Below are 12,144 nucleotides of genomic sequence, written 5' to 3'. Positions count from 1 at the left end.
GTGAGTGGCTGTATGTGAATGCATGTGTATTATATTGTATACACACACATGCAGTGTAGACAGATACACACGATACACACATAAGTAACTGTGAATATCACAGTAAATCATCAGTGGTCGAAATCACCAGGCACAAAAAAAACCCAACTCTTTAATTAATTCATTTTAAAACGTTGGCTGGGTGAAATGAGTTCGAGGAAACCGTGTTCGAGGTAAAATTTAGTTTGAGGAAGAAATGGAATGACAACAAAGAATAATAAGGAAAAAATTCAGGACATTAGAATGAGTTCCTAGGAAACATTGCTGGAGTGTATGTACATGTGAATTCCACATACAGACACATGGACACACAAAGAGAGAGAGAGAGAGAGAGAGAGAGAGAGAGAGAGAGAGAGAGAGAGAGAGAGGTAAGAGAGAGAGAGAGAGAGAGGTAGAGAGAGAGAGAGAGAGAGAGAGAGAGAGAGAGAGAGAGAGAGAGAGAGAAATCCATCACACGCACACTTACAAAAGATAAAATAGAGATGATTACATAAATATTAAAAATAATAAACCAGAATATATTTTGTCGTTTGTAGGATTTCATAATATCTAAAAGAAACATACTCATAATGAACACATAGAAATGTTGCTGACACTTTAATCCATTACTTGATAAGGTCACTGGGGTCAAGATACCCCATTTTACTAAGCAAAGGGAAATAACTCTTCCGTAAACATGACTTGTCTCAGTTTAAAAATTCACTGAACCCAAAATAAATAATGGAACTTACTAAAAACCACACAATTCTTAAGTTGATAAAATTTCCTTTCATTTGATATCATATATGTATTGATTTTAATTGAATTTCATGAGGAAAAAAAATAATGAAGTCAAAATTTACCAAAAAACATACAATCCAATGAAGTGTTCTCAACTTTTCTTCCACCAATTCACCCAAAAGTCATAACAAATTATGAAATCTAGCATGGCAATGTCCGGGGCAAAGGTGAATTTGACAAACTAGGCAGCCAAAGACAGTTTCAGGTGTTCTGTTAGCTCCTGTTTTCTTCTTCTCTGCCGCACACTGGAAACAGCGTTTTTTACGCCCAAGCATGCGCATGCTCTTGTGCTTGTCGCTTGGCACCGATGAAGAAGCCACGGATGGAAGGACAGCAGGGGCCCTTGGCACTGAATTAGATGTGGCTCGAACAAGCAGATGGTCTATTAATTTTATTCTGAATGACAGATGATGAGACACACCAGCACGGTGACGATGATTTGAAACCATTGATTTCAGGAGAAGATATGAATTTACGATCGAAGTTTGGATTAAGAACCAAAAAATATACCGCCACCATTTTTTGGCAGCTCTCCCTACTTGATAATATGCTCTGTATTGATCTGCAAGATCGACACGGCCCATGTTATCATTGTAGGAAGCGATGGCAGCTGGGATGGTTTTTTCCACAGGTCCTGTTTTCCCTCTCCGTGTGACTGTCTTCATTTCTGGATTTGAGTTGGTGGATAAAACATTAACTTCCCTCTTATCGTGCCATGAAGTGGCAACTAAATTCCCCTGTTGTTTCATTTTTATTTCTCCTTTCTTTGTTTTTTCTCCTTTGAATGGCCACCCTTTTCGATTTTTTCGAATGGTACCACAACAGTAAGTGTTGTTGTCCAAAAGGTCTTTTGCCAGCTGTAAAGATGAAAAAAAATTGTCAAAATAAAACACACGATAAGCATGGAGATAATCCCTTGCCACATTCATCACAACAAAATGGCCTTGTCCACTTTCTCTGTCCTGCTTTCCAGTGTAAACTGAAAAGTTAAGCAAATAACCGGTCTTTGATTCCGCAGCGCACCATATCTTGGTCCCGTATTTTGCAGGCTTATTGGGGATGTATTGTTTGAATTGAAGTCTTCCATTAAACTTCACCATTGCTTCATCAATGCTGATGTTTTGTGATGGTTTGTAGAGCTCTTTACATTTGTTCCTCACAACATCCAAAATTGGCCTTACTTTGAAAAGAGGATCATATCCATTCTCTCCGATAGGAATACGTGTACTGTTGTCAGCTGCATGAAGGTACTGGTTTATTTTCATGTATCTGGACCTCCCCATAACATCAGCAACAGCAGGTACTCTGTACTTAGGGTCACTGGACCAATAAAGATTAATGTCAGGCATAGAGTGGATGCCAAACATGATGTTTATACAGACATATTTCATGATGTCATTGGCTGTGCATGGTTGCCAAAACTTGTCATTGGGGGTGGTTTGTCTAGCGTATAGATTAGTGTGGTCAGCAATAAGTTCAAACAATGTAGGTGGAAAATAAAGATCAAATAGGTCTAAAGGTGTCATGTCAGGTCGAAGATCAACAAGGGAACCAGAAAATCCAGTAAAATTGTTAATATTCACATGGGAGAGGTCATCACCATCATTCCAATCAAGCTCAGTTGACAGGGACTCTGATAACTCGTCGTCTGATCCACTGACATCATCATTTACTGAAGTCACATCAGCTGGTTCATCGTCTATATTATCAATATCGATGTCTGATTCATTGGAGATACTACTAACGTCATCTTCATCGTTATTTAGACCCTCATCCCAGAGGGAGTTGAGAAAATCAAATGCCATAGGATCAAAATTCCAACAAAAACAAAGCTTTACTTTAAAAAATCGTAACTAGTGTGGATATTACTCAAATTGGATTCTGAAAAAAGCTACTTTCGTTTTAAATCTCGGCCGTTCACGGGAATCACGGTAATTCATCATAGTAATGTGATTTCCCTTTGTAAATGAGTTCCATAGTAACCCAGTCACTTCCTGAATGCTCTGGGCGCAAACGGGCGCATTATCAAGACAAGACAAGGGAAATATCAGTCGCAAACGGGCGCATTATCAAGTAATGGGTTAATATGAGTCTAAAGAGAAAAGTATCTTTGAGGATTTGGTCAGATGTCTTCAAAACACAACTGAAAATGTTGTTATGCCCTGGCACTGGTTGCTAGGACAAAACCTGAGCGAGTCTGGAGTTGACAGAGCCCTCCTCGGGTTGCTAGTTTTTTCTGAACTCCTCAACCACCCAATCAGGGGGTTCGAACCATCGCTATATATAAAGCGATGCGCGAGGAGTCAGAGAGAGGTTTTCCTTGAGTTGTCTCGACTGGACATGACACCGCCTATCAGCAGTTGTGTTTTATACAATCGACTACGCTTGTAGCGATGTCGTCGGGGGACCAGAAAAAAGATCGCTACATCCGATGTTCGCTACAGCCGCAAGGGAAATAATTCGACTATTCAATTTCGTTGTAGAATCAATATATTGAGTTACTGCCCTTATCTTGACAAAAAGTCACCGTGACCACAGTAGACAAATATAATATATTAGTTTTTTTGTGTTTTGTTTTGTTTTTTTGTTGTTTGTATTTTAATAAAAAATTCTTTATTACATTTTTTATTAATTTATGCAAATAAACGGAACGATATCTGTATGTGAAACCCCATGCCAGGATGGTGCCACATTTGAGACATCATTATTAATACTGCACAAGAACAAGACAAGGCGACAAACACATATTATATCTTTCTATTTGGCCTTAAAGAAACTGACAATACTGGCTTGTTTCTTTCTTTTTTCCTTCTGTTTACTGAGGGTTTGGCGAACAGTTGCCAAACTGTCATCTGGTATGCCCTTTTGGAGAAAATAGGTTTCCAATTTGCCAAATGCCTCCAACATTTCATTTTCTGTGACTATGGGCTTTTCCTCTCCCAGATCATCCTCGTTCTCTCCTGACACATGGCTATCCAGGTCCTCTTCTTTTTCTGTGCTAGTGGTTGCACTTATTTCGGATGGAACCGGTGATGTCTGGATCTCATCTTCAACTCTATACACTTCGGTGCTGTTGGTGATGGATGTGGTGATGCCATACTCATCAAAAAGCTCCTCAAGCAGGCTACCTCTGATGTTTGTTGAATCGCTGGTGTCAACTTCGTCTGTGTTATCGATTGGAGCGTTTGAATCAACAAAACCAGCTTTCTTGAAACAGTTGTAGATGGTTGCTGGTTCCACTTTGTCCCAACTTTGCTTCATCAACTGCACAGCATCCAAAAGAGATGGCTTGAATGTCTCAAATGGATTCCCAGCATCAATGTGGTTAATCAGGCGCTTCAGGAGTGCTGCTCTATAGTGACATTCAAGGTTGTTGATGATGCCCATGTCACAAGGTTGAGCCTTGGAAGTGGCGTTTGGTGGCAGGAAAAGCAGTTCAGTGGCTCTCAAGTTTATTCCTCGTGGGTGAGCTGTACAGTTATCCACCACTAGGAGTACTTTCCGTTGCTCAAAAAGCATTTTTCTGTCAAACTCCTGTAGCCATTCTGTAAAAATGTGTCCTGTCATCTATGCCTTGGAGTTGGAGTCATACCGAACAGGAAGCTTTCGAATCCCTTTAAAACAACGGGGTGTTTTAAATTTTCCGATGACAAAAAGAGGCCATTTACAACTGCCATCCATGTTAGCACAACAGAGCACTATCATGCGGTCCTTAGCCATCTTTGTCCCGTGGCAAGCTTGTCCCTTGAAGTCCATGGTCTTATCCGGTAAGAGACGCCAAAACAAGCCCGTTTCGTCGGCGTTGAAATATCGCAAGGGCGATATTTTCAAGTGTTTTCACCAAACATCCGATTTCCATTGATCCAGGGCATCAACGTCAACGGACTGGCTCTCCCCACACACATTCTTGAAGACGATGTTGTTTCTTTTCTTGAACCTCGACAACCAGCCATCGTTACACTCCCAGTCATATTTCCCGAGATCAGTTGCAATGGATGTTGCTTTTGCTTTCATGAGGGGGCCGCTCACTGGAACATTGTTTCCTCTCATTAAACAAAACCACTGCAATAATGCAGCCTCGACATCGTCATAATTGGCGCGACGGGCCCTTTTCTGCTCGGTGCCAACTTCTCCACTGTAGAACTCCTCCTTGTAGTGCTCTTTCAATTTCATTATCCCCGATACGGTGTTTGCCGACACTCCAAACTCAGATGCAGCATTCTTTTGTTTTTTTCCGTTCTCAATTGCACCAATCAGTTCTATTTTTCTCTTCAAAGAAAGCACAACGCGTTTTCCTCCTGTCGCCATTGTTTAGTCGAGTTGTAGTTGTAGTCTGTGGTTGAGACAACACACTTAATACACTGTACACTAGACTACAACACACGCGAGACAGCACACAAAGGCACTTGGCGAAGTGAGAGAGGTATTATATCTAGTGAAAGAGTAGAGTGAGAGTGAGAGTTCGTTTCGCTCTACTCTGACGCAACACGCAAGACAAGCATCACATACAGTAGAGAAAAATCCCGCTGTAGGCAAGTTCCCGCTATAGGATAGCAGGGGAAAATGTCCCAAAAAACATGATTACCTCCCTTGAATGTCAATAAAACTAACGTGACCCATGAGCCTTGAAATGGACTATCTTTGGTTCAGTGTTTGTTTTGTTGTTTGTATGTTTGTTTGTTTTTTTTTTTTTGGGGGGAAGGGGGGGTGTTTTGTTGTTTTTTTTGTTTTGTTTTGTTGTTTTTTTTTTGTTTTTGGGGGGGGGGGGGGGGATATAGGCAGGAAGGACTACGATACGAACGAGTGCGAGTATGCTTGAGCAGCAACAATTGCAATGAATGAAGAATGGCACAATAGTTATAATAGAGCTGATCTGGATTAAAATGTACACACCACCGCGTGCGCACAAGCCTCTTCTCTCTAATTGGCCAAGGGCTTTACACACGGCTCATCTTGTGCAACGCATCTCTTTTAAATTAGGTTGCCCAACTTAATTAATCATCGCAGACTGACCAATCAACGCATTTATATATAATCAGAAATAGAGCGAGCGTAAAAGTAAAGAGAGAGTTTGTGCGGGTAGAACACGAGAGTTGTGTGTAGACCGGAGCGAAATGGCAGACGGAGACGTGTGTGTTAGTCCTGGGTGGCGGAGGCGGAGATAGCCCAGTCTACGCCACTCGCTGAGTCGAGGCGTGTACAGCTCGCTCAATTTTCCCGCTGTAAACAAGTTCGGGCCTTTCCTTGACCCCCTAAACCCAAGCACAGGTAGTAAAAAAAGTGGGGTTTGTGCAAGGTCCTGTTGTAGCGATGGTCCCGCTGTAGCGGGTGCCGCTGTGGTCATGTTCTACCATATTATATCAGTGGTACGTTAACACATAAAGTGTATTGTATGTGTTGTATTGACACAGGCGCTTGGCGAAGTGAGAGAAGCAGTGAGTGTGTTTCGTGACATCGTTACAACCGTTATATTTTTACTATAAAGTATTATGGTCGGGGATAAGAATACGCATCTTTATAACCGTCACGACGGATGTAGCGAAGTCATTACAACCGTTTGTATTTTATTGAGTTTGTGTTACATGGGTGCCTGTTCTACAGAAAAAGATCGTTACTTCCGAAGATCACTACAACCGACTTCGCTACAAGTGGAGTGAACTGTATTTATATGGGCTGTGGTGTTCTTAATTCATGGATGGAAGGAGAGAGACAAGCAGGATGAATGGATAAGTAGAGCTGTGTCATTCCTATTTGTGTTGTAGATGTAAAGCTAAGTTCTGTGATCAATGTATCGTAATTGTTAATCCAGATTTCCTTTCCTTCATTATTATAATCTCTATCAGGGTCATTAAGTAAAGTACTGCCTTCTTCTACCTTCTCTATTTTCTCTTCCAGGCTAGGCTCAGTGCATCGGCCTGATCTGCAGGGGGAACTCATCAGCGAGTTCCCTCTGTCTTCTATCTTCCTCTGAGTCTTTTCGTTATGTTGATGTTTGGGGCTATCTGGCTCTACCGACTATCCAGGAGGAACCCGAGTTGTCACAATGTACAGATTGTTATTCCATGACTAGAATGAACTAGGACAAAAAACTGTCTGGCCACTTTCCACAGCTTAGTCGGCATTTGGTCTAAGGTGATTTCCAGAATGGTACTAAACAAATATGAGCAACAAAAGGACAGATAATATATGTACATGTGAATTCCACACATAGTCACACATACATACACATGGACATACACAGAGAGAGAGAGAGAGAGAGAGAGAGAGAGAGGGAGAGAGAGAGAGAGAGAGAGGGAGAGAGAGAGAGAGAATTCCATCACGTACACACTTACCAAAGATATAATTGAGATATTACATAAATATTTTAAACAATAAATCAGAATAAATAAAGTTTTCATGATAATTTCACAAAGTTTAAGGAGTTGATGTAAAAAAAAAGAATCCTAGAGAACAGATTGTCAAGAATAAAAACATTTCAACTGATTTTCCACCAACAGCTAGAGTATGGGGATATTCATTTCTATCTATAAATACCTCTTGAGAAACGTCGTCCATTTCCTTACGGTGTTCCTCTTTCAGTTTAGTAATCTGTAGAGATAAAAAATCATTTAATCCAGGAGGAAAAAGATTTGGTATTTTTATCCGGTTCCATGGACCAAATATCTGAATGATTTTGTTGTCATGATAGGTTTAAATGACAGTGGCCATGATTATCTCAAAGATTGTCTTTAACAAAATGGTCTTTCTGGAATATCATAATCCAGTATCTTGATCTTTTTACCAGTATGTTTTTATTGTAAGGGGTGAATTAGGGCTTATTCAACATACGGTACTGTTGTCGGCAAGCCACCTCTCCCTAGCTCAATTTGCGGTGCTGTGCTGCGGCTGACACGGGGGTTATTTCAATCTTCCTTTTGAATAAACCCTAAGACAAATCTCCGCATGGAGAGGATTGAATAAAGGGAACTTTATTATCATTTACTGTATTGATATGTTACAAGTGTGTGTGTGTGGGGGGGGGGGGGGGGAGGTTTCTGTATCAAATCTATTTCCCAGAGTAGCCAACCATGAGCACGTCATGGCGCGTGGAATTGAATTTGAAACTAATGGAGACGTGAAAAAAATAAGCAGAGAGGTGTCTTTTATGAAAAGTGGCGATGGAGTGTGTGAGTGGCTGTATGTGAATGCATGTGTATTATATTGTATACACACACATGCAGTGTAGACAGATACACACGATACACACATTAGTAACTGTGAATATCACAGTAAATCATCAGTGGTCGAAATCACCAGGCACAAAAAAAAACCCAACTCTTTAATCAATTCATTTTAAAACGTTGGCTGGGTGAAATGAGTTTGAGGAAACCGTGTTCGAGGTAAAATTTAGTTTGAGGAAGAAATGGAATGACAACAAAGAATAATAAGGAAAAAATTCAGGACATTAGAATGAGTTCCTAGGAAACATTGCTGGAGTGTATGTACATGTGAATTCCACATACAGACACATGGACACACAAAGAGAGAGAGAGAGAGAGAGAGAGAGAGAGAGGTAGAGAGAGAGAGAGAAAGGGAGAGAGAGAGAGAGAAAGGGAGAGAGCTAGAGAGAGAGAGAGAGAGAGAGAGAGAGAGAGAGAGAGGTAGAGAGAGAGAGAGAGGTAGAGAGAGAGAGAGAGAGAGAGAGAGAGAGAGAGAGAGAGAGAGAGAGAGAATCCATACACGCACACTTACCAAAGATAAATTGAGATGATTACATATATAAAATAATAAACCAGATATATTTGTCGTTTGTAGGATTCATATATCTAAAAGAAACATACTCATATGTTTTTGTTTTTAAGGGTTTTACGGCGCTTGCAACACATTAAGGTCATATCAGCGCCAGTAAAAAGGAAAAAATGGGATAGTAAAAAGTTCTAGAATTACAATTAAAGCACAGAAAAAGTAAGACATAGGGGAATGGGAATAAATAGGGATCAGATGTAGATTCCAAGAGATACACCAATGCACTTAGTTTGAGATCACTATAAGTCTCATCCAGACACAAGCACAAATCCAACAAAGAGGAATACACTCAAATGCTGCATTATACATTAAAAATAACACATAACAGAGAGATGATTTACAAGGAAAAAATATCATCTCAAAACAAAACAATGCATTTGACTGTTTCCCTCCAGTCAAGGACTCGGCAGGGTCGGGACAAAACCGAGCAATCTCACCCAAGACAAAGACAGAAAGCAATTTGGAAACAGATATACAGGGATAGAAGACCGGTAAGTACCTCCTGCCCACTGTGGAGGTAGGGAACCCACCAGAAACATACTCATAATGAACACATAGAAATGTTGCTGACACTTTAATATGAGTCTAAAGAGAAAAGTATCTTTGAGGATTTGGTCAGATGTCTCAAAACACAACTGAAAATGTTGTTATGCCCTGGCACTGGTTGCTAGGACAAACCTGAACGAGTCTGGAGTTGACAGAGCCCTCCTCGGGTTGCTAGTTTTTTTTCTGAACTCCTCAACCACCCAATCAGGGGGTTAGAACCATCGCTATATATAAAGCGATGCGCGAGGAGTCATAGTGAGTTTTTCATTGAGTTGTCTCGACTGGACACGACACCGCCTATCAGCGGTTGTGTTTTATTTTATTTTATATTTATATGGGCTGTGGTGTTCTTAATTCATGGATGGAAGGAGAGAGACAAGCAGGATGAATGGATAAGTAGAGCTGTGTCATTCCTATTTGTGTTGTAGATGTAAAGCTAAGTTCTGTGATCAATGTATCGTAATTGTTAATCCAGATTTCCTTTCCTTCATTATTATAATCTCTATCAGGGTCATTAAGTGAAGTACTGCCTTCTTCTACCTTCTCTATTTCTCTTCCAGGCTAGGCTCAGTGCATCGGCCTGATCTGCAGGGGGAACTCATCAACGAGTTCCCTCTGTCTTCTATCTTCCTCTGAGTCTTTTCGTTATGTTGATGTTTGGGGCTATCTGGCTCTACCGACTATCCAGGAGGAACCCGAGTTGTCACAATGTACAGATTGTTATTCCATGACTAGAATGAACTAGGACAAAAACTGTCTGGCCACTTTCCACAGCTTATTTTATTTTTTTTTTTTTTTTGTTTGTTGCTTTAGGTCTCTTCCAACACAATTGAGGTTATATGAGAGACCGCTGAAACAAAAAAACAAGCAATCTAACAAAAATAGTATAAATGTAAATCAAAATCATAACCTAAAGATATCATAAGCTAAATTATAAATAACCAAGAACAAACAGGCAGAAGATTTACAGAAAAAAAAAATATCCCTGTCAAAAATACAATCACAAACCAAAGAAGCAGGATAGGCTAGTAAAGAGAAGAAGAAACGACATCACTATCGGATCGTACACCCATGCGAACATCATAGGTATATGTTTCCACAGCTTAGTCGGCATTTGGTCTAAGGTGATTTCCAGAATGGTACTAAACAAATATGAGCAACAAAAGGACAGATAATATATGTACATGTGAATTCCACACATAGTCACACATACATACACATGGACATACACAGAGAGAGAGAGAGAGAGAGAGAGAGAGGAGAGAGAGAGAAGAGAGAGGAGAGAGAGAGAGAGAGAATTCCATCAGGTACACACTTACCAAAGATATAATTGAGATGATTCCATAAATATTTTAAACAATAAACCAGAATATATAAAGTTTTCATGATAATTTCACAAAGTTTAAGGAGTTGATTTAAAAAAAAAAAAATCCTAGAGAACAGATTGTCAAGAATAAAAACATTTCAACTGATTTTCCACCAACAGCTAGAGTATGGGGATATTCATTTCTATCTATAAATACCTCTTGAGAAACGTCGTCCATTTCCTTACGGTGTTCCTCTTTCAGTTTAGTAATCTGTAGAGATAAAAAATCATTTAATCCAGGAGGAAAAAGATTCGGTATTTTTATCCGGTTCCATGGACCAAATATCTGAATGATTTCGTTGTCATGATAGGTTTAAATGACAGTGGCCATGATTATCTCAAAGATTGTCTTTAACAAAATGGTCTTTCTGGAATATCATAATCCAGTATCTTGATCTTTTTACCAGTATGTTTTTATTGTAAGGGGTGAATTAGGGCTTATTCAACATACGGTACTGTTGTCGGCAAGCCACCTCTCCCTAGCTCAATTTGCGGTGCTGTGCTGCGGCTGACACGGGGGTTATTTCAATCTTCCTTTTGAATAAACCCTAAGACAAATCTCTGCATGGAGAGGATTGAATAAAAGAAACTTTATTATCATTTACTTTCTTGATATGTTACAAGTGTGTGTGTGTGTGTGGGGGGGGGGGGGGGAGGTTTCTGTATCAAATTTATTTCCCACAGTAGCCAACCATGAGCACGTCATGGCGCGTGGAATTGAATTTGAAACTAATGGAGACGTGAAAAAAATAAGCAGAGAGGTGTCTTTTATGAAAAGTGGCGATGGAGTGTGTGAGTGGCTGTGTGTGAATGCATGTGTATTATATTGTATACACACACATGCAGTGTAGACAGATACACACGATACACACATAAGTAACTGTGAATATCACAGTAAATCATCAGTGGACGAAATCACCAGGCACAAAAAAAAAACCCAACTCTTTAATTAATTCATTTTAAAACGTTGGCTGGGTGAAATGAGTTTGAGGAAACCGTGTTCGAGGTAAAATTTAGTTTGAGGAAGAAATGGAATGACAACAAAGAATAATAAGGAAAAAATTCAGGACATTGGAATGAGTTCCGAGGAAACATTGCTGGAGTGTATGTACATGTGAATTCCACATACAGACACATGGACACACAAAGAGAGAGAGAGAGAGAGGAGAGAGAGAGAGAGGTAGTAGAGAGAGAGAGAGAGAGAGAGAGAGAGAGAGAGAGAGAGAGAGAGAGAGAGAGAGAGAGAGAGAGAGAGAGAGAGAGAGAGAGAGAGAGAGAGAGAGAGAGAGAGAGAATTCCATCACATGCACACTTACCAAAGATAAAATTGAGATGATTACATAAATATTAAAAATAATAAACCAGAATATATTTTGTCGTTTGTAGGATTTCATAATATCTAAAAGAAACATACTCATAATGAACACATAGAAATGTTGCTGACACTTTAATATGAGTCTAAAGTGAAAAGTATCTTTGAGGATTTGGTCAGATGTCTACAAAACACAACTGAAAATGTTGTTATGCCCTGGCACTGGTTGCTAGGACAAAACCTGAACGAGTCTGGAGTTGACAGAGCCCTCCTCGGGTTGCTAGTGATATCAACTAAATGTGCTCAAAGTGCTTTA

General features: G+C 39.9%; 1 long non-coding RNA gene across 1 annotated transcript in view; it reads right to left on the bottom strand.

Moving 5' to 3' along the window:
- The window catches only part of LOC144962269 (uncharacterized), a 16,240-nt gene extending 4,557 nt beyond the window's left edge, over window positions 1-11,683 (bottom strand). Inside the window, exons 1-2 of the long non-coding RNA XR_013643426.1 lie at window positions 10,674-11,683; window positions 7,354-7,407 (exon numbers count right to left, since the gene is read on the bottom strand). This is a non-coding gene — a long non-coding RNA (uncharacterized LOC144962269). The remainder of the gene's footprint in view (window positions 1-7,353; window positions 7,408-10,673) is intronic.
- Between the last annotated feature and the right edge of the window lie 461 nt (window positions 11,684-12,144).

The sequence above is a fragment of the Berghia stephanieae genome, unplaced genomic scaffold (assembly GCF_034508935.2).
Source record: "Berghia stephanieae isolate SIO BIC M18660-M18661 unplaced genomic scaffold, UCSD_Bste_1.3 scaffold758, whole genome shotgun sequence".
In the NCBI taxonomy this organism is placed as follows: domain Eukaryota; kingdom Metazoa; phylum Mollusca; class Gastropoda; order Nudibranchia; family Aeolidiidae; genus Berghia; species Berghia stephanieae.
The sequence above is the reverse complement of the archived record's forward strand: the minus strand, read 5'-3'. Positions and strand labels throughout refer to the sequence as shown.